The sequence below is a fragment of the Entelurus aequoreus genome, linkage group LG06 (assembly GCF_033978785.1).
Source record: "Entelurus aequoreus isolate RoL-2023_Sb linkage group LG06, RoL_Eaeq_v1.1, whole genome shotgun sequence".
Classification (NCBI taxonomy): Eukaryota; Metazoa; Chordata; class Actinopteri; order Syngnathiformes; family Syngnathidae; genus Entelurus; species Entelurus aequoreus.
The window spans coordinates 60,519,414-60,538,540 of NC_084736.1; the positions used below are offsets into that span (position 1 = coordinate 60,519,414).

General features: G+C 39.0%; 1 protein-coding gene across 3 annotated transcripts in view; it reads right to left on the bottom strand.

Annotated features, from left to right (window-relative positions):
- mvb12bb (multivesicular body subunit 12Bb) overlaps positions 1-19,127 on the bottom strand; it is a 119,068-nt gene that overhangs the window by 38,063 nt on the left and 61,878 nt on the right. The gene's annotated exons all lie outside the window — the stretch shown is intronic.

A 19,127-nucleotide genomic window follows, 5' to 3' on the forward strand; every position in this document is an offset into this window, starting at 1 on the left:
AGGCCCATCTATTGATGCTGTCCAAGTCTGGCCACCGGAACTAATGACATACTGCTTCTATCCCAGGCATAGATAGAATGCAATGAGGGATGAGAGTCTGGAGTCCAGGAAGATCTTAAAACCCGAAAGATATTTAAATGATCTTAATATGATGGTAAAAAATCTAAAATGCCTGAGGGCCTCAAAGCTTTTCTCATTAATTTAAGATTCATGCAATAATGGTCCATTGATCATATGTTACTGTTTTTTAACTGGAGCTAGTAAGTTAGTCGAAGTAAATGTATTACAAATAAAATATATTAATTTATTTAATATTTGAATTTCAACCCCTAATTAACAGACTTTTAGAGAAATATAATTGTCTTTCATTTACGTGAGGTATTTATGTTGTAAAATTAAGGAAATAAAATTAGAACATGACTGAGTTCAATACAAATAACCTGAGTAATACCAGTTTTTAATGTCTATTTAGGAAAAACTGCAAAGTGTGATTGAGACTTGCAAAAAACTACATTTACAGTATTTTCCGGAGTATAAGGGGCACTTAAAATCCTTTCAAGTCCTCAAAAATCAACAATGCGCCTTACAACCCGGTTCGCATAATGTACATATTAACTCTGGTTGTACTTACCGACCTCAAAGTTATTTTATTTGCGACATGGTGTGACTAATAGATGGCAGTCACACATAAGAGATACGTGTGGACTGCACACGTATGACGTGGGGACGGCGTGGCGCAGTTGGTAGAGTGGCCGTGCCAGCACACGTATGACGTGGGGGCGGCGTGGCGCAGTTGGTAGAGTGGCCGTGCCAGCAACCTGAGGGTTCCTGGTTCAATCCCCACCTTCTACCAACCTTGTAACGTCCGTTCTGTCCTTGAGCAAGACATTTTACCCTTGCTCCTGATGGGTCGTGGTTAGCACCTTGCATGGCAGCTCCCACCATCAGTGTGTGAATGTGTGTGTGAATGGGTGAATGTGGAAATAGTGTCAAAGCGCTTTGAGTCCCTTGAAGGTAGAAAAGCGCTGTACAAGTATAACCCATTTACCATTTACTGCAGGTTGACTGACGCCTGTTCAATAAATGATGCGAGCAAGTACCCGTAAGCAAGCAACACCAAAACGTTGATGTTTCATTGAGAATATAGAACATTACTCACTTCTGTCAAAATGTTTTAGCACGACTTTGGTAAGCCACAAATCCGCACCGCTTGATGGATTGTTCTAGCATTGCGGCTACCCTAGTAAGGTGTACTGTGATTCAACATACTCTTTTTATTATGGACCCCAAAATGGTACCAACTAAAGACATATTATTTGGCGTTTTGTTTCGCAAGATTATGCAAAACCAACTTTTCTTACCTATTGGTACCCGCTGCCGTGTATTTGGGATCTGCATAAGGCCCAAAAGTTTGCGTCCGTCCGCCATTGTAGTCCGCGCCATAATCAATAAGCTCCTTCTTTTTCTCTATCCTCTTGTTGTGGGGCATTGATCCTCCGCTGTTGCCATTTCTAATATGAAGTAGCGTACAGTCATAACTTATATCTGTCAGTAAACTCGCTATGGAAGTGCTTACATCTACCGATACAACAAAGATGACAGTGAGAAGATGCTGTCGAAGTGGAGCCATGTAAAAAAAAGACCGGCCACAAAACGACGCATCCTGAAGAGACGGTCAGAAACCGGCTTGAAGATGTTGTGTAAAACATAATTTATGCAACATTTTGACCAAAATAACCACTATTGCATGTTATGTCGACCACAAGGACTTGTTTTGAATGTAGAAAAAAAAATTGCTATATGACTTTTTTAATTTGCTTTATAATCCGGTGGGCCTTTTGTATTAAAATAAACTCATTCATCAGCCCCCTGCTTTATAATCTGGTTTAGCCTATGGTCCAAAAATATAGTACATGTAAGCAAAAGCAGAGAAACTGAATAATAATAATAATAATAATAATAATAATAAGAATAAGAATACTATATTTTTTAAGACTACATTGTAAAAATTAAAACAAGCTTTATATATCTAAATTATTATTATTATGGAACTGAAAATATATATTTTTAGCAGGAAACTGAAGAAAACTCAGCACATTTTAATAAAGCATTTCATATCAAATTTTTAATTTGCTAGTGTTAAATTTAGATGATGTGTTAAATGTATGGAATTGTTTATGTTGCATACATTTGCTTAACAAAATAAAGTGACTAGTGCAAAATAACAAATAAAAAATAAAAAATATTTTGTTTGGGTTTTGCCCTTTATGCCGTCCTGTATCCCAGGACCTATTCCCTCAGTTTGTAAACAATAACAAAAACAACACCAGAACATATTTTGTACTAAGAAGAAAAAGAAAAACATTGATCAAATCAGTTTAGTATCTCGTATGTACTGATATTATACAAAGTATCGATAGTAACGAGATTTGGATCAGTCACCCCTACTTCCTTCTTGTGATGTCCTGCTAGGTGTGTAGCATGCTTAGTTACTTATTGTCATTTAATACTGCAGTGATAATGGTTCTTGTAAGAAACTTAAACTATATTCTGCCATGGCTGCGAGGATTAATAATATAAGCGGCTCCGCACTGTGGATGGACATTAGCCGCACTGATTGGACTTGCTCTCAAATTCTAGCTGGTGTTCTAGCAAGGCACCTCCTGGAATTCACCCTCCCCCTGCAACAAGGAATCCAGAAATGTAATTGTGCTGAGCGCGCATCTCTTTTTAAGGAACCGTTCATCTGAGTAAAATCTTTAGCCATGAAAACACCAGGACACAGCTGCAGTAAAGATCCACGGGACTTGTCAGCTCATCAGCTGATCAACGATCAGTTAAAAAAAAAGAGGCAGATATCGGCCCCTGATCAAATCCCATGATCAGGATTGGGACATAGTTGTAAAGTAAATGAGATACAGAGATGCTCTTTTTTTAATGCCATTTTAATTAGTTTTATTAAAAGTGTTTTCTTTTTCCAACCCACATTTTAACGTTGTAATGTATAGACTTGAATTATCACTCAATACTTTGCAAATGATAAAACGAGAAGTAATAAATAATAACATTGAAAGCTGTGACATTATTATTAATATTATATTTAATCAGATTAATCATAGATTACAAATTAACCATGGTGTATCACTATTTGCAACATACCGTATTTTCCGGACTATAAGTCGCAGTTTTTTTCATTGTTTGGTCGGGGGTGCGACTTATACTCAGGACCGACTTATGTGTGAAATTATTAACACATTACCGTAAAATATCAAATAATATTATTTAGCTCATTCATGTAAGAGACTACACGTATAAGATTGCATGGGATTTAGCGATTAGGAGTGACAGATTGTTTGGTAAATGTATAGCATGTTGTATATGTTATAGTTATTTGATTGACTCTTACCATAATATGTTACGTTAACATAGCAGGCACGTTCTCAGTTGGTTATTTATGCCTCATATAACGTGCACTTATTCAGCCTGTTGTTCACTATTCTTTATTTATTTTAAATTGCCTTTCATATGTATATTCTTGGTGTTGGATTTTATGAAATAAATTTCCCCCAAAAATGCGACTTATACTCCAGTGCGACTTATATATGTTTTTTTCCTTCTTTATTATGCATTTTCGGCCGGTGCGACTTATACTCCGGAGCGACTTATACTCCGAAAAATACGGTAGTTGCAAATGGTGATACATCACTGTACAATACAGTGAAATATATACATTTTTACTGTATTGTACACTGAACAAAAATATAAACACAACACTTTTGTTTTTGCTCCCATTTTTCACGAGTTGAACTCAAAGATCTAAAAATGTTACTATATACACAAAAGAACTATTCCTCTCATGTATTGTTCACAAATCTGTCTAAATCTATGTGAGTTAGCATTTCTTCTTTGCCAAGATAATCCATCCCACTTCGCAGGTGCTGATTAAACAGCATTATTATGGCACAGGTGTGCCATAGGCTGTCCACAATAAAATACCACAGTTTTATCACACAGCACAATACCACAGATGTTGCACGTTTTGCGGGTGCGTGCAGTTGGCATGCTAATTGCAGCAATGTCCACCAAAGCTGTTGCTCGTGAATTGACTGTTCATTTTTCTACCATAAACCGTCTCCAAAGGTGTTTCACAGAATTTGACAGTACATTCACCTAGCCTCAAAAATGCAGACCACTCTTAACCACACCAGCCCAGGACCTTCGCATCCAGCAGGTTCACCCTCAATGATCGTCTGAGACCACCACCCGGACAGCTGCCGCAAAAATTGGTTTGCATAACCAAAGAATTTCTGCACGGACTATAAGAAACCGTCTCAGGGAAGCTCATCTGCATGCTTGTCGTCCTCATCGGCAGGGCCGGCCCGTGGCACAGGCCGTATAGGCAAATGCTAAGGGCGCCGTCCATCAGGGGGCGCCACGCCAGTGCCACAAATGTTGGAGAAAAAAAAAAAAGTTGGTACTATTATTTGTAAATACAAAAAATAATCCCACGTTAATTAAAATGCAAAGTAAAGCCTATTTAATAGAAATATTATTTGTTACAACATTACGTCCCCCCCCTCCCTCCTCCCCCCGCACGGTGCGCGCCCTCCCTTCCCGTATCATGACTCTTTTTGGACGTCACCACATCAAAAAATCACAAGATGTCAAAACGGCCAAAACTGTCAGGTGCCCAGGGAAGAAAAAATAGAAAAGAAGAGGAGGAGAAACGAGAAAAAGACAGAGGTAGCAGGTAGGTAACGTTAGCCTACATGAAATTATTTGTCTGTTACAGAATGTGATAGTAACCTGGCTTTTTAGCATTAAGCTAATGTTACATGATTCGGCAATTGCTAATCAATAAATAGCTAGTTCTGTTTTAACGTCGGGTTAATATTGTGGAGGGGGCTAAATTGTTATGGAAAATAATAATGTAACGTTAGGTAATTACAGTACTCCCACCTTACATTCCTCAGGGACATTTGTATTAGATCTTTTAAGCAGGTGTTTTTTGTTTACATTGTTATTGCCTTCTGGTTAGCTAACGTTTGCTCTGCAGGTAATAGTCACTTTTCCACCCCTTTATATGTTAGGTATAGTTGTAAGCCTAGTTGTTAAAGTGCACATCATTAATGTTAATTAAGCAATATCACATGAGAAGGAATGCTGTTTTTTAATTTGAGCACTGCTGTGATTCGGTTAAAGATAATCATAACATAACATTCTCATATAATATGTTAATTTGCTTTCTTTAAGTAAAAAAAAAAGGTCAAAGACAAAGCTATTCGGTTTCTTGTGAGTATATACACTTCACTGCCGATGTGGGGGGGCGCCACCTAAAATCTTGCCTAGGGCGCCAGATTGGTTAGGGCCAGGCCTGCTCATCGGGGTCTCGACCTGACTGCAATTCGTCGTCGTAACAGACTTGACTGGGCAAATGCTCACATTCGATGGCGTCTAGCATGCTGGAAAGGTGTTCACTGTTCAGGGAAGATGGCAAACAGCGTGTGTGGGGTCGTGTGGGAGAGCGGTTTGCAGATCTCAACGTTGTGAATAGAGTGGTCCATGGTGGGGGTGGGATTACGGTATGAACAGGCGTATGTTATGGACAACGAACAAGTAGCTCATTTTATTGATAGCACTTTGAATGCACAGCGATCCTGTGACGAGATCCTGAGCCCCATTGTTGTGCCATTCACCCGAGACCATCACCTCATGTTGCAGCATGACAATGCACGGCCCCATATTGCAAGGATTTGCACACAATTCCTGGAAGCTGAAAACATTCCAGTTCTTGTATAGCCAGCATACTCACCGGACATGTCACCCATTTAGCTGGTTTGGGATGCTGTGGATCGGCGTATACGACAGCGTGTTCCAGTTCCTGCCAATATCCAGCAACTTTGCACAGCCGTTGAAGAGGAGTGGACCAACATTCCACAGGCCACAATCAACAACCTCATCACCTCAACGTGAAGGAGATGTGTTGCACTGCGTGAGGCAACTGGTGGTCACACCATAAACTGACTGATCCAATTAAGCAAAACTGCACATTTCAGAGTGACCTTTTATAGTGGGCACCTGTGCAATAATCATGCTGTTTAATCAGCATTTTGATATGCCACACATGTGAGGTGGGATGGATTATCTTGGCAAAGAAGAAGTGCTCACTAACACAGATTTAGACGGATTTGTGAACAATATTTGGAGGAATGAGTCTTTTGTGTAAAAGTTTTACATCTTTGAGTTAAACTCATGAAAAATGGGAGCAAAAAACAAACGTGTTGCGTTTATATTTTTGTTCAGTATATTACAGAAAGATAAATGACAGAACAGATCTACGTTCCCATCCTCACCTATGGTCATGAGCTTTGGGTTATGACCGAACGGACAAGATCACGGGTACAAGCTGCCGAAATGAGTTTCCTCCGCCGGGTGGCGAGGCTCTCCCTTAGAGATAGGGTGAGAAGCTCTGCCATCCGGGGGGAGCTCAAAGTAAAGCCACTGCTCCTCCACATCGAGAGGAGCCAGATGAGGTGGTTTGGGCATCTGGTTAGGATGCCACCCGAACGCCTCTGTAGGGAAATGTTTAGGGCACGTCCGACCGGTAGGAGGCCACGGGGAAGACCCAGGACACGTTGGGAAGACTATGTCTCCCGGCTGGCCTGGGAACGCCTCGGGATCCCCCGGGAAGAGCTGGACGAAGTGGCTGGGGAGAGGGATGTCTGGGCTTCACTGCTTAGGCTGCTGCCCCCGCGACCCGACCTCGGATAAGCGGAAGAAGATGGATGGATGGATGGATGGATATTTATGAAAGTGAATTGCTCCTTTTACTCCTGTGTGTCGCAGTGCTTATCTTTGGTGGGAGTTTCTTCACGCAAGCATAGTTTTGTGTTTGTGTGCACTTTCAATGTACGGCCTTTGCCTTAGCCCAGGGGTGTCAAAAGTACACGGGCCGTATCAGGCCCATGAACGGGTTTTATCTGGCCCGCGGATCAGTTTGCTAAATATAAGTTTGCTAAAAATGAAAATATGCTGCATGTTATAAATGAAAGAAACTGCTCTTCTTAATGTGTCGACTTGATGTTGCAACAGCAACTCAGCTGACTTTAAGCGCCCTCTAGATTGGCTGCCGCTACTCCAATCAGCGCAGGTGCAAGCAATCAGCCGCTCCTCTTGTGGCTGGTGGCAGACTAATGCTGCAGCGATGCACAATACCTTTGTTGTGTTTTTTTTTCTATTTTATTTCATGCTTGAATCTAGCATGTTCACATTGGTTAGGTGTGTAGTAATGTTACCTTGATTTCGGCTATGGCGACTGTTTTCTTTATATTATGATTATGATATTTGAATGATAATAAATGAATGTGTTGCGGCAGTTGCGGATTTCAGCAATGCAGCGGTTTGAGGAAACACCGCTTATTTAATCCTACCCCTTTCCCACTTCAGAGCGTTTACAAATATATAGAATCATTTGCTGACCTTTTTATATATTAAAATAACATCTGTGGATCAATATACACAACAGTTTTGTAATATGTAATTAATTAATTCAGTCATTATTAACATACTGAGATGAAGAATATCTTATTTTCAATAAGGTTGAAAGTATTTCTCACAATTCTTCTTCTTTGTACTTTGTAAGCACTATTATTTTGAACAACCTCTTAAACTGGATCATATCAGTACATTGTTTAACTTCATTACTTAACCCATTCCATAATTGAATTCCACATACATGATATGCTAAAAGTTCTAAGTGTTGTACGTGCATATAAATGTTTTAAATTATTTTTTCCTCTAAGGTTATATTTCTCCTCTTTAGTTGAGAAGAATTGTTGTACATTCAAAAAGTGCTTACACTTTAATGTTTTTTGTAGATACACTGAGACAAAGTCTAAGTTGTGTTCTTCATTGTGTTTTTGAAACCGCACCAATTTTTTCTTCAGAATTTTGTATTTTGTCAGGAGGATTTTTTGTAATGTGTATGTTTTGTGGACTTGGAGAAGGCATTCGACCGTGTCCCTCGGGAAGTCCTGTGGGGAGTGCTCGGAGAGTATGGGGTATCGGTCCGCTCCCTGTATGATCAGTGCCAGAGTTTGGTCCGCATTGTCGGCAGTAAGTCGGACACGTTTCCAGTGAGGGTTGGACTCTGCCAAGGTTGCCCTTTGTCACCGATTCTGTCCACAACTTTTATGGACAGAATTTCTAGGCGCAGTCAAGGCGTTGAGGGGATCTGGTTTGGTGGCTGCAGGATTAGGTCTCTGCTTTTTGCAGATGATGTGGTCCTGATGGCTTCATCTGGCCAGGATCTTCAGCTCTCGCTGGATCGGTTCGCAGCTGAGTGTGAAGCGACTGGGATGAGAATCAGCACCTCCAAGTCCGAATCCATGGTTCTCGCCCGGAAAAGGGTGGAGTGCCATCTCCGGGTTGCGGAGGAGACCCTGCCCCAAGTGGAGGAGTTCAAGTACCTCGGAGTCTTGTTCACGAGTGAGGGAAGAGTGGATCGTGAGATCGACAGGCGGATCGGTGCGGCGTCTTCAGTAATGCGGACGCTGTATCGATCCGTTGTGGTGAAGAAGGAGCTGAGCCGGAAGGCAAAGCTCTCAATTTACCGGTCGATCTACGTTCCCATCCTCACCTATGGTCATGAGCTTTGGGTTATGACCGAAAGGACAAGATCACGGGTACAAGCGGCCGAAATGAGTTTCCTCCGCCGGGTGGCGGGGCTCTCCCTTAGAGATAGGGTGAGAAGCTCTGCCATCCGGGGGGAGCTCAAAGTAAAGCCACTGCTCCTTCACATCGAGAGGAGCCAGATGAGGTGTTTAGGGCACGTCCGACCGGTAGAAGGCCACGGGGAAGACCCAGGACACGTTGGGAAGACTATGTCTCCCGGCTGGCCTGGGAACGCCTCGGGATCCCCCGGGAGGAGCTGGACGAAGTGGCTGGGGAGAGGGAAGTCTGGGCTTCCCTGCTTAAGCTGCTGCCCCCGCGACCCGACCTCGGATAAGCGGAAGAAGATGGATGGATGGATGGATGGATGGTGTACATTTTCAGAATGTGCTTGTTCTATTTTGGACCAAAGTCCGAGAAAGAAAAAAAATCTAAAGTTGTCTTTACTTTTAAGTTATTATGCCAGGATTTTACCAGTCCGGGCCACGTTGTAATAGATTCTCTTCCAAGCGGGCCCTGAGCTAAAGTGAGTTTGACACCCCTGCCTTAGCCTCTTCTTATGGGATACAAATCCTGGGGGAAAAAAAACTAACCGTTCCGCCATCGGAACAGAATTGTGGCTTATTGCCACGTTGCTCATGTGTTCAATTAACGTAATTAAAAAAAAAATAGTTACCACCATGCGTTTTTTCTTCTTCTGGCAGCTCTAATAAATATTTATTTGTTGCAAACAATATTGTCCTGCTAAAACGCCTCTCTGCTTTGCTTTTTTGCTGACCGGGGCAATTAAGAGGCAAACGTTGGGTTTTAAGAGCGCTCTATTCACGTTGTGACGTAAGCGCTGGCTTTACTTCAGACATCAAGATTGGTTTCATAGAAATCCCATTCCATCTAAACGAAAAGCGCGGCAGTAAATCTGCCTATACCTCCCCCATAACACTTCCATAAATGATTCATTCAGCTCAGTTAAACTGATGCAAAACAGAATGTTAGTGAGCTGCGGCTGCCCGAGTCGACCTGCAAGTGGAGTACTTTGTAAATTCAACTCATCCCTTGCAGAGCAAAAGACAAAAGAAGAGAATGACATGCACTAACACCTTCTGTGTCACTGGCCAGAGATTGTATTTTTTAATCCTTCTGCCTAAAGAACTCCTTTTTCTAAAATATAACCCAAGCACTGTAGAGGCAGTTGAGATCTATCATGGTGTGAGATAAGACTCCATTGATGTCCTCCTCCACCCGCCCTCCCGCCTGCCTCCACACAGGCTGGCCCAAGAACTACGTGGCGGAAATAAGATGGAACTTTTGTTTGAAACCTCTTAGTGAAAGTGCTGCGCCAAAAATAATCTTTTTTTTCCCCCCCCCTGCATGTTAGTCAATCAAGCATTGATACTGTTTTTGGGGGCGGGGGGAGAAAGTAATTTTGCTTAATCAGTGAACACCATCTGGAACAATTAACCGAATTCTGCAGAATTCGGGGGATCAGTCATATTGGCTTATTAAAGATCCAGAATTATACGAGTAATAAATCCTTGGAAAAACGAAGCGTACCACTGCCTGTCACGACTATTTTAACTTCAAATACAGTAGGATACTTGATAAGGCTGAAAAGAGGAGATTAATATATGCAAATGATGTCGAGCATTTAAAAGCCCCCCCAACAGCTGTCTCGCTTTTTTCCTCTCTTATTACAGGCTTTATGTTTTATTCATACACCAACTTACCTGTCATTTCATAAGCTGTAATATTATGAGGGTATTATTAAACAGAATAAAGTGAAGCTTTAATTGGAAAGCTCTATTGCATTTTCCAATTATTGGCTGCAAATTAAATGAAGATGCACACATTAATAAGACTTTCAATATTGTTTCCTGGCTCTCAAAAATCACTGTCATCTTGTCAGGATATTTTGAAAACCCAAGTTAATTTTGAACTTTCTATTTTTTCCCCCTAATCCTCCTCTGAAGAATGAATTGTCTTGTGTCTGTTAATTGAACTTCCTCTAATGGATAGGGAAATAATTGCACTCCATATTACGCTAGATGAGGGCCAGTGTCAGGATTTTTTTTTTATTAATGGGGCAGATATGCTAATGGGCGACTTTTTATTAGGTTCACTTTTTTATCAGGTGGATGTCTGCTGAATACTGTCTAGGCTTGATCTACTAAGATCCAAATACCATGCCCTGAACAGAGTATGCAATCTACAAAATTGTGTGTACTATTATCAAATCCAATCAAATCAAGCTTTATTTATAAAGCGCTTTTCATACATAAAAGAAATGCAGCGCAAAGTTCTTTACAAAGTTAAAAACAATACCCCGGTGACCCATATCGCCCATTATCACATACTGTACATACGCAAAGATACAGATACCAAACACAAACACAACATACACACATTTGCAACTATATTAACAAATGATTGCATGGCTGAGTACAGAGGAGATATGTGAGTAAACACTATCACAGGAGCCATCTGCACCAGGAGGTCATCAGACCATGGCCACCAGGACTTTGACACAAAATCGCCCCCACTAGCACTGAGGCAGATGGCTCATCTGAGGAACGTTGGAAAATAAAAATAATAAAACTTGTAAAATAGTAAGAACCATGTGTAGAGATAAATAATAAAATACAAGGAATACATATAAAGATTAATAGAAAGAAACATTTTTTTAAATATATATATATATATATATATATATATATATATATATATATATATATATATATATATATATATATATATATATATATATATATATATATATACTAGGGGTGTGGAAAAAAATCGATTCAAATTCAAATCGCCATTCTCACGTTGTACGATTCAGTATCGATTCTAATTTTTCAAAAATTGATTATTATTATTTTTTTTTTTTTTTTTAATTAATCAATCCAACAAAACAATACACAGCAATACCATAACAATGCAATCCAATTCTAAAACCAAACCCGACCCAGCAACACTCAGAACAGCAATAAACAGAGCAATTGAGAGGAGACACAAACACGACACAGAACAATCCAAAAGTAGTGAAACAAAAATGAATATTATCAACAACAGTATCAATATTAGTAACAATTTCAACATAGCATTGATTAAAAATCCCTCATTGATATTATCATTAGACATTTATAAAACAAATTAAAAAAAAAAAAAGAACAATAGTGTCACAGTGGCTTACACTTGCATCGCATCTCATAAGCTTGACAACACACTGTGTCCAATATTTTCACAAAGATAAAATAAGTCATATTTTTGGTTCATTTAATAGTTAAAACACATTTACATTATTGCAATCAGTTGATAAAACATTGTCCTTTACAATTATAAAAGCTTTTTACAAAAATCTACTACTCCGCTTGCATGTCAGCACACTGGGGTAGATCCTGCTGAAATCCCGTGCATTGAATGAATAGAGAATCGTTTTGAATCGGAAAAATATCATTTTTGAATCGAGAATCGTGTTGAATCGGAAAAAATCGATTTATAATCGAATCGTGACCCAAAGAATCGATATTGACTCGAATCGTGTGACACCCAAAGATTCGCAGCCCTTATATATACAGTAATTAACTAATAAATACATATAACTCAATAAAATATTGCATAACTAATAGGATAAAAATTAAAATACAAATGACTTTAATAAAATAATTAAAATCAGGTAAAAGCCAAATCAACTTTTGTATAGACAACAATAACTATTTTTAGCGTGATGACGCTCTGTAGGGAAGCAGTGGCCCATCACAACATCGCAGTGCATTCATGCGTCTGGAATTATCTAAATGCAAGAAAATGCATATTGTGAGATGTTTTTTTTCATATAGGAGATATATAATAAAATATTTCCTAAATAAAAACAATAACACAATTAAAAAAAAGAAAACCAGACCACATCAATTCAATTTGTTTTAATTAGCCCCTTAAGTCATCCAGCAACTAATAATAAAATAACAAACAATAAAATAATATTGTTGAATACACAATATGTCTAATATTAGTTATTTCTGGCGGTTCAAATATGTTGACACACACGTAGGACAACGGATTATCTGTTGAGTGTCGGTCTATGCAGCGCGGTCACCTCTTTTCTCACGACCGTGTGTATAACTATGCCAACTTGCATGTAGATTTCGGACGTGCTAAATAAATAAAGACGCAAAATAACGCCCGCAGAACAGTTTAAGCCTTGATAAATCACATTGCACGTGCTGAAAAATTATATTTGCATCTCCTCCTTCCAGTATTGTGGGTGTTCTTTTGATCAGCATATATTCTGCATCATGAAGACAGACACACTAAATCAATCAGTGGTTCTTAACCTTGTTGGAGGTACCGAACCCCACCAGTTTCATATGCGCATTTACCCAAACCTTTGTTGAAAAATAAAATGTTGTTTTTTTTCAAATTCAAGACAAAGTTATATGTTTTTGGTAACACTTTAGTATGGGGAACATATTCTAAGTAACAAAGACTTAATTTAGAGTTTTTAGGACACTAGGGGAACATATTCTAAGTAACAAAGACTTAATTTAGAGTTATTTGGTAAGGGTTAGGGTTAGAGGGTTAGGGCCAGGGTTAGAGGGTTAGGGTTATAATAAGGTCATGCCGAATAAGGCATTAATAAGTACTTAATAATGACTAGTTAAGAGCCAATATGTTACTAATTTGCATGTTAATAAGCAAATAATTGATGGTGAATATGTTCCCCATACTAAAGTGTTACCATGTTTTTTTTACTGGTGCACAAAATGAACCGTGCATGAACATCACCTTGTTCAAAGAACAAAACCAACACAGTGCATAAACTCACAACAAATTACACACCTGCAAATCAGTGTGACTTCTGCTGTTGCCGTATCCGTAATACGCCGATCGGGAGAAGTTTGTATTTACACGATGAGTCGGGTGTGTCTTGAGCTCCGCCAAACCCCTGAGCCCGACTCACCGAACCCCTAGGGTTCGATCGAACCCAGGTTAAGAACCATTGCACTAAATGGATTGCGCTCCATATTTTCCTAATTTTCCTCTGCGCACAAGTTTAGTGTTTTTGTACACGCAAACCTTTAGTAGATACAGTATGTATTAGACTAATCAATTTAATTATTTTTTTATTTTTTTATTTTTTTGTCCTGTCCATTTACTCAGGCAAATCATATTGTTCATGTAGATGCCCATATGGGCTGTACAAATGTACTTTACAAAAGAGAAGTGTGGGATACTTCTCTCGTTACCTTATTTGTATTTGACTTTATTAAATGTATTTATATTATTATTTGGTGCAGCCGGGCGGTAGCAGTAGGGGATAGAAAGAGAAAAAAAGGAAGACAGAGGGGGAAATTGCGGGGACACGAGGGAGATAAGACAGAGAGACAACAACAACAGCAAACAATAACAATAACAACAACAACAGAACAACATCAGCAAATAGGATATGTACATATATGATGGTAAAAGTGATAGCAAAGAAGCAGTTAGTGAAATAAATAATAATACAGAAATGACAATGAACATTATTACACTACAAATGGAGCAATACAAATACCAATAGAAATAGCACTATTGATAATGAATAATACCAATAATTACCTCTATTATCAAAAATGCAATTGTTTCAAATGTAACAATACATATGTGTAATGATGACTTGAAATACAAAATAAAGCAGATAAATGGAGGGGAAGAACGAGAAGCCAACTATATTACCCTTGTAGATTGTTATAGTAACAATAGGTTAAGCTTTGTCAGTGTGTTACCCAGTTTCTTTTACACAGGAATGAAAGTTTGAGTATCTCACAATATACCTGTTTTTCTATCATTGTTTTAGTGATCTAATTGACAAAGGCAGGGATCAAAGTGATGCTGCGGCAGAGAAGCATACAGTTGGTATGGAAACTTCTCAAATGAACTTGCTCTGTCAAGTCAAATAGGGATAAAACGTGAATAGGTTTTAATATTGCGGTAATAAATGTCAAAGCACCTGCACATCACATCTGTACATGATGTGACTGCGGATGACAGATTTCCCAGACATGTTACCTCTCCTCCCCTCAGCTCGCTCTTCTCTCGTGCGTTGGGCTTTTTGTTTAGTTGAGAAGTGACGGAGGGTTTAATCAAGAAAGCAGGCAATTCATCAATCCTAAAGAAGGTGCCTGCACACGCCTGACAGAGCGCACATGGTTTTAGAGCAACCTGAACCTGGCCAGCTGTCAGCCCGCACACACTGACTGCCACACACACACACACATAGACACACACATACGCACACAGCAGAGCAATCATCAGGCTAACAATTAACACAAATGGGTTGTTTTCTAGAAGCTATCATTGTCTGCAGGCAATCTCTTTGTTAATGAAGGCAAGGTTATTTTTTAAATCTCAGTCACATACTGATGCTTCTTGTTTCCTGCACCAAACGTAACACAAACCTGCTTTAAGTGTACGTACAGTAGGGACAAAATTCATATGGCCCCATATAATTTTAAATAATTTTGCAATGCAGTCTGCTGAAAATGATGGAAAGCACAACTTTACATGGCCACAAAACATGTTAACCCTGTAAGACCCCTTGTTGTAAAATTACAACGTTACATTTAACCATCCTAAAAAACAATCTGTTATATATATATATATATATATATATATATATATATATATATATATATATATATATATATATATATATATATATATATATATATTTTTTTTTTTATACCACATTTACATAGTCATTGGGTCCTATTGTTCAGTCTCACAATGCTATTGGATCATACATTTGTTTATAAGTCACGCCTTCTGGCCATGAACTCACACAACCTCTCAAGGTTTCCTTCGAACAACATCTATTTGTTTCATTGGACCGGATTCATCAGATTCAAGTAAGTAAAATGTATTTTATATATTTTTTGGTTGTTATTACAATGTCTAGAGCATGTACATATGTAGTTTTTGTGGAACAGATGCATCAAATTTCATTTAGAGCTTGTTATATAATTGTTGCAATTATACAACATTGGGTGAATGTGGTAGTCAAATAGCTGGTTTGTTGCAGTGGGCTCAAACAGGTTGTATTCCCTCCACTACACCACTGCCTGAAGTATTTTCCCTATACATGGATAGTATACATTTTACCCTTGTGTTGTGTTCTGGTCAAATTTTACTGATTTAAAAGTTTTATCTCTAAAAAATTTAGTTAATTGATCAGCCTGACCTAAAATTCCATAACTTCAGTTCAGAATTCAGTTCTGGGGAAAGGAATTTTCCGGACTGTGTAGATGTAATGGGGGTATGCATGTTTTGTAATGGGGGTATGCATGTTTTGGTCCACCACCTGTTGTTGATGTGATGCCACGCAACTGATTCCAATCCCTGTTGACGTCATTACATTTTGTAAACAACATGACAGTATCTGAGATGGAAAAGAAAGACAAACTATGGAAACTCAGACTCTGGCTTGATTCATTCAGAGAGAAATGCCTGCAGGTGGTACCAGAAGAGCACAACTCCGTGGATGAGATGATGATGCTGCAGACACTGCAATACAGGATACACCAACACACAATGCAGAAAGTGTGATGTTCGCCTTTGTTTTACAGACGACAGCGACTGTTTTTAGGACTTTCACCACCAATGAAAGTATTCATGACCAATGTCATGACAAGAAAAAGAGGGGGAAAAAGCATTTTTTTAAGAGTTTTATCTCGTTTCATATTTTTTATATTTTTAATAGATGACTTCATAAAAAATATAACTAATGTGTGATTATTATTAATGGTTTATACCGTTATGGGGATAAGTAAGCAATCAACCCTGCAAATTAACCCTTAGTTGTTCAGACAACGTGAGTACAAATACTGAAATTCTGCTCTAAAAACATACTGTATATAAATATATATTTTTTTGAACTCTTCAATTTCTGCATCAAATGCCTCCTACAACAACATCTGAAAGGTCAAATGTATTTTTTTTTTAGGTTTTTCTATATTTGGGTCTTACAGGGGTTAAGATATTCAACACTCTACTGCCTTCTGGCGACTAAAGTGGAGGATAGTGTACCCCTCCACTACCCAATGTGTCAGGTTTCTTGTGTCAGGTTAATGAATGGGACCATATGAATCCCCTTTCTACGGTACAGTTTGTGCTAGTTCTTAACTGTCCCTCAAACCCAGTGGTGTGCCGTCAGGGCCAGCAAGGCCTTCTCTTCTGGCCTAACATAACCAGAAATCATGATCATAATTAAAGATAACATTTATTGTTGTATTTACTTTCCCTTATATCTAAAAGTATTCATATTCTCTTCATGTCATATTATGCACCTTCCAGCGCTGTTGTTTTTAGGTTATATAGTTTTTATCCAGTCAGAATTCAGCTAGCTTACGTTGCCATGCCGTACCAAATCTGCCCGAAGCCCTTAGAATCAGCAATGCTGGCGTCCGTGCACAGTAAGTGAACGGGGACATACAGTTGACAGACAGTTGCAATAGCCAATCAGATCACAAGTTGTTGTCAGTAAGGCCTTCTAGCTGGCCTAAGGCAGATACATATTGTGATGTTAGGAGCTAGGCAACATAAGAACTACATTACCCAGCATGCCACAGTAGTGAAGGGCATGCGCAGTGGCCGCGTTTAGCCATGCCGGCAGCGGGATGTTTTTGATGAGCACGCTGTGGAGTAAACTTTAAGAACTCAGCCAACATGCCTCGTCTGCATCTTTTATGATTACGCAAGACAACACATATATTTGCAAGGCCGTTTTCAAGAAAGATATTTAAAGAGAAACTACATCTTGTGAGACGATGTCGGCCAACCCCGGAAGCTCGAATGGGTTCTACAGATTGTGAGTTAAGATATTTTATTTCTTTATTTTTTTCACGTTTAATATGGTTTTTGCCATTTTGATTTTGACAGTACCACATAAGGTATGTTTTAATTGCTGATGCGGGTTTATTGATTTTTAAATGCGCCAGAAAATAACTTGTTTTGTACACTGTTGGTGGTGATTCAGTGCCCAGTAGTGCGTAAATGTGTTCCTACATAGTTTTTCTCCAGCAATGGTCATGTGGTGACATCAATTATGGTATGTTCAGAGGTAATCATTGAAGTTGGACATCACTGAAATATTGTGCGGAAATATGACTATATCGCACCAATTCTCAAATCCCTTCACTGGCTTCCTGTTCCACTCAGGATTGAATACAAAGTCTCCCTACTAACCCACCAGTGCCTCCATGGAAATGCCCCCCTCTACCTCAAAGAACTACTCACCCCAAAATCCTCCACACGACACCTCCGCTCCGGACAGGCTAACCTCCGAGGACAAAGCTACAAACAATGGGAGACCGGGCTTTCCACAGTCTGTGGAACGCTCTCCCTGACCACCTGAGGGCACCACAGACTGTGGATGCTTTTAAAAAAGGCTTAAAAACCCTTCTTTTTAAAAAAGCTTTTTTTTAGATAAATGCATAATAGTTCTAGCTATTAGGCTGTTCTAGTTATTATTTTTATTTATTTTTATTATATTTTTATTTTTATTTTTTTTAATACACTGTAGCACTTTGAGGTTGTTTACTCAATGTAAAGTGTTTTTTACAAATACAATCTGTTATTATTCAATCTATTACTGAAGGCCTAGGTGGGAAACGCACAGCCCACCACTATTTGCAACCGGTTATATTTCTTCTCACTATTGGACCACCGGCTTGTATTATTGTCTGCTCTTGCAGCTTGACTCTTATGACAACAATTTGTCATTTTACATCAATTAATTAAGGCATTTTTTACATCGTTTTTGCATTTTTTCTGCACAGGTGGAACAAACACACCCCGATGACCCTATATATGATAAAGGGCACACACATTTAAAAGTGTATTATTAATTTGCATAGACATTTACTAATTATAAAAAGTATTGTATTAGAAATTAGAATTGAATGATGATTGGTAAAAACCCTTGTTTTGGACATGGCTGTGCAGGAGCAGCAGAAGGAATCCTCACCACATGGTGTCTCTCTCCAGCTAGATAAAAACCTGCCATCCCCAGTCACCTCATACAGTCACACATTCTTCCAGGCTGGAGCACCGCAGCTGGCTCAGACTACACGTATTGGAGAGTGGGATGCAGCTTAAACTCCTCGCCTCTAAAATGTAATAGCCTTGCCTCTGTTAAAGTCATAAATGTCTCATAGCCAAAACAAGGCACGCGAGGTACGTAATATGTATGTGTGGCGGTGGCAAATCTTTTACATTTGTTAACATTTGTTGTGTAAATAGGTAGCAGATGTTAACTTACATTGTATAGAACTGTACATACAATTGTAGAGCAGTGAGTGTTAAATGCAGCGTTAAAGACGCAAATATTATTATTTCAAGGTTTGGTTAATCACATACTTGTCACATATCAGGGACTTACAAACACTGAAAGGTTTCAACTTGGAGGACATCTTCAATAC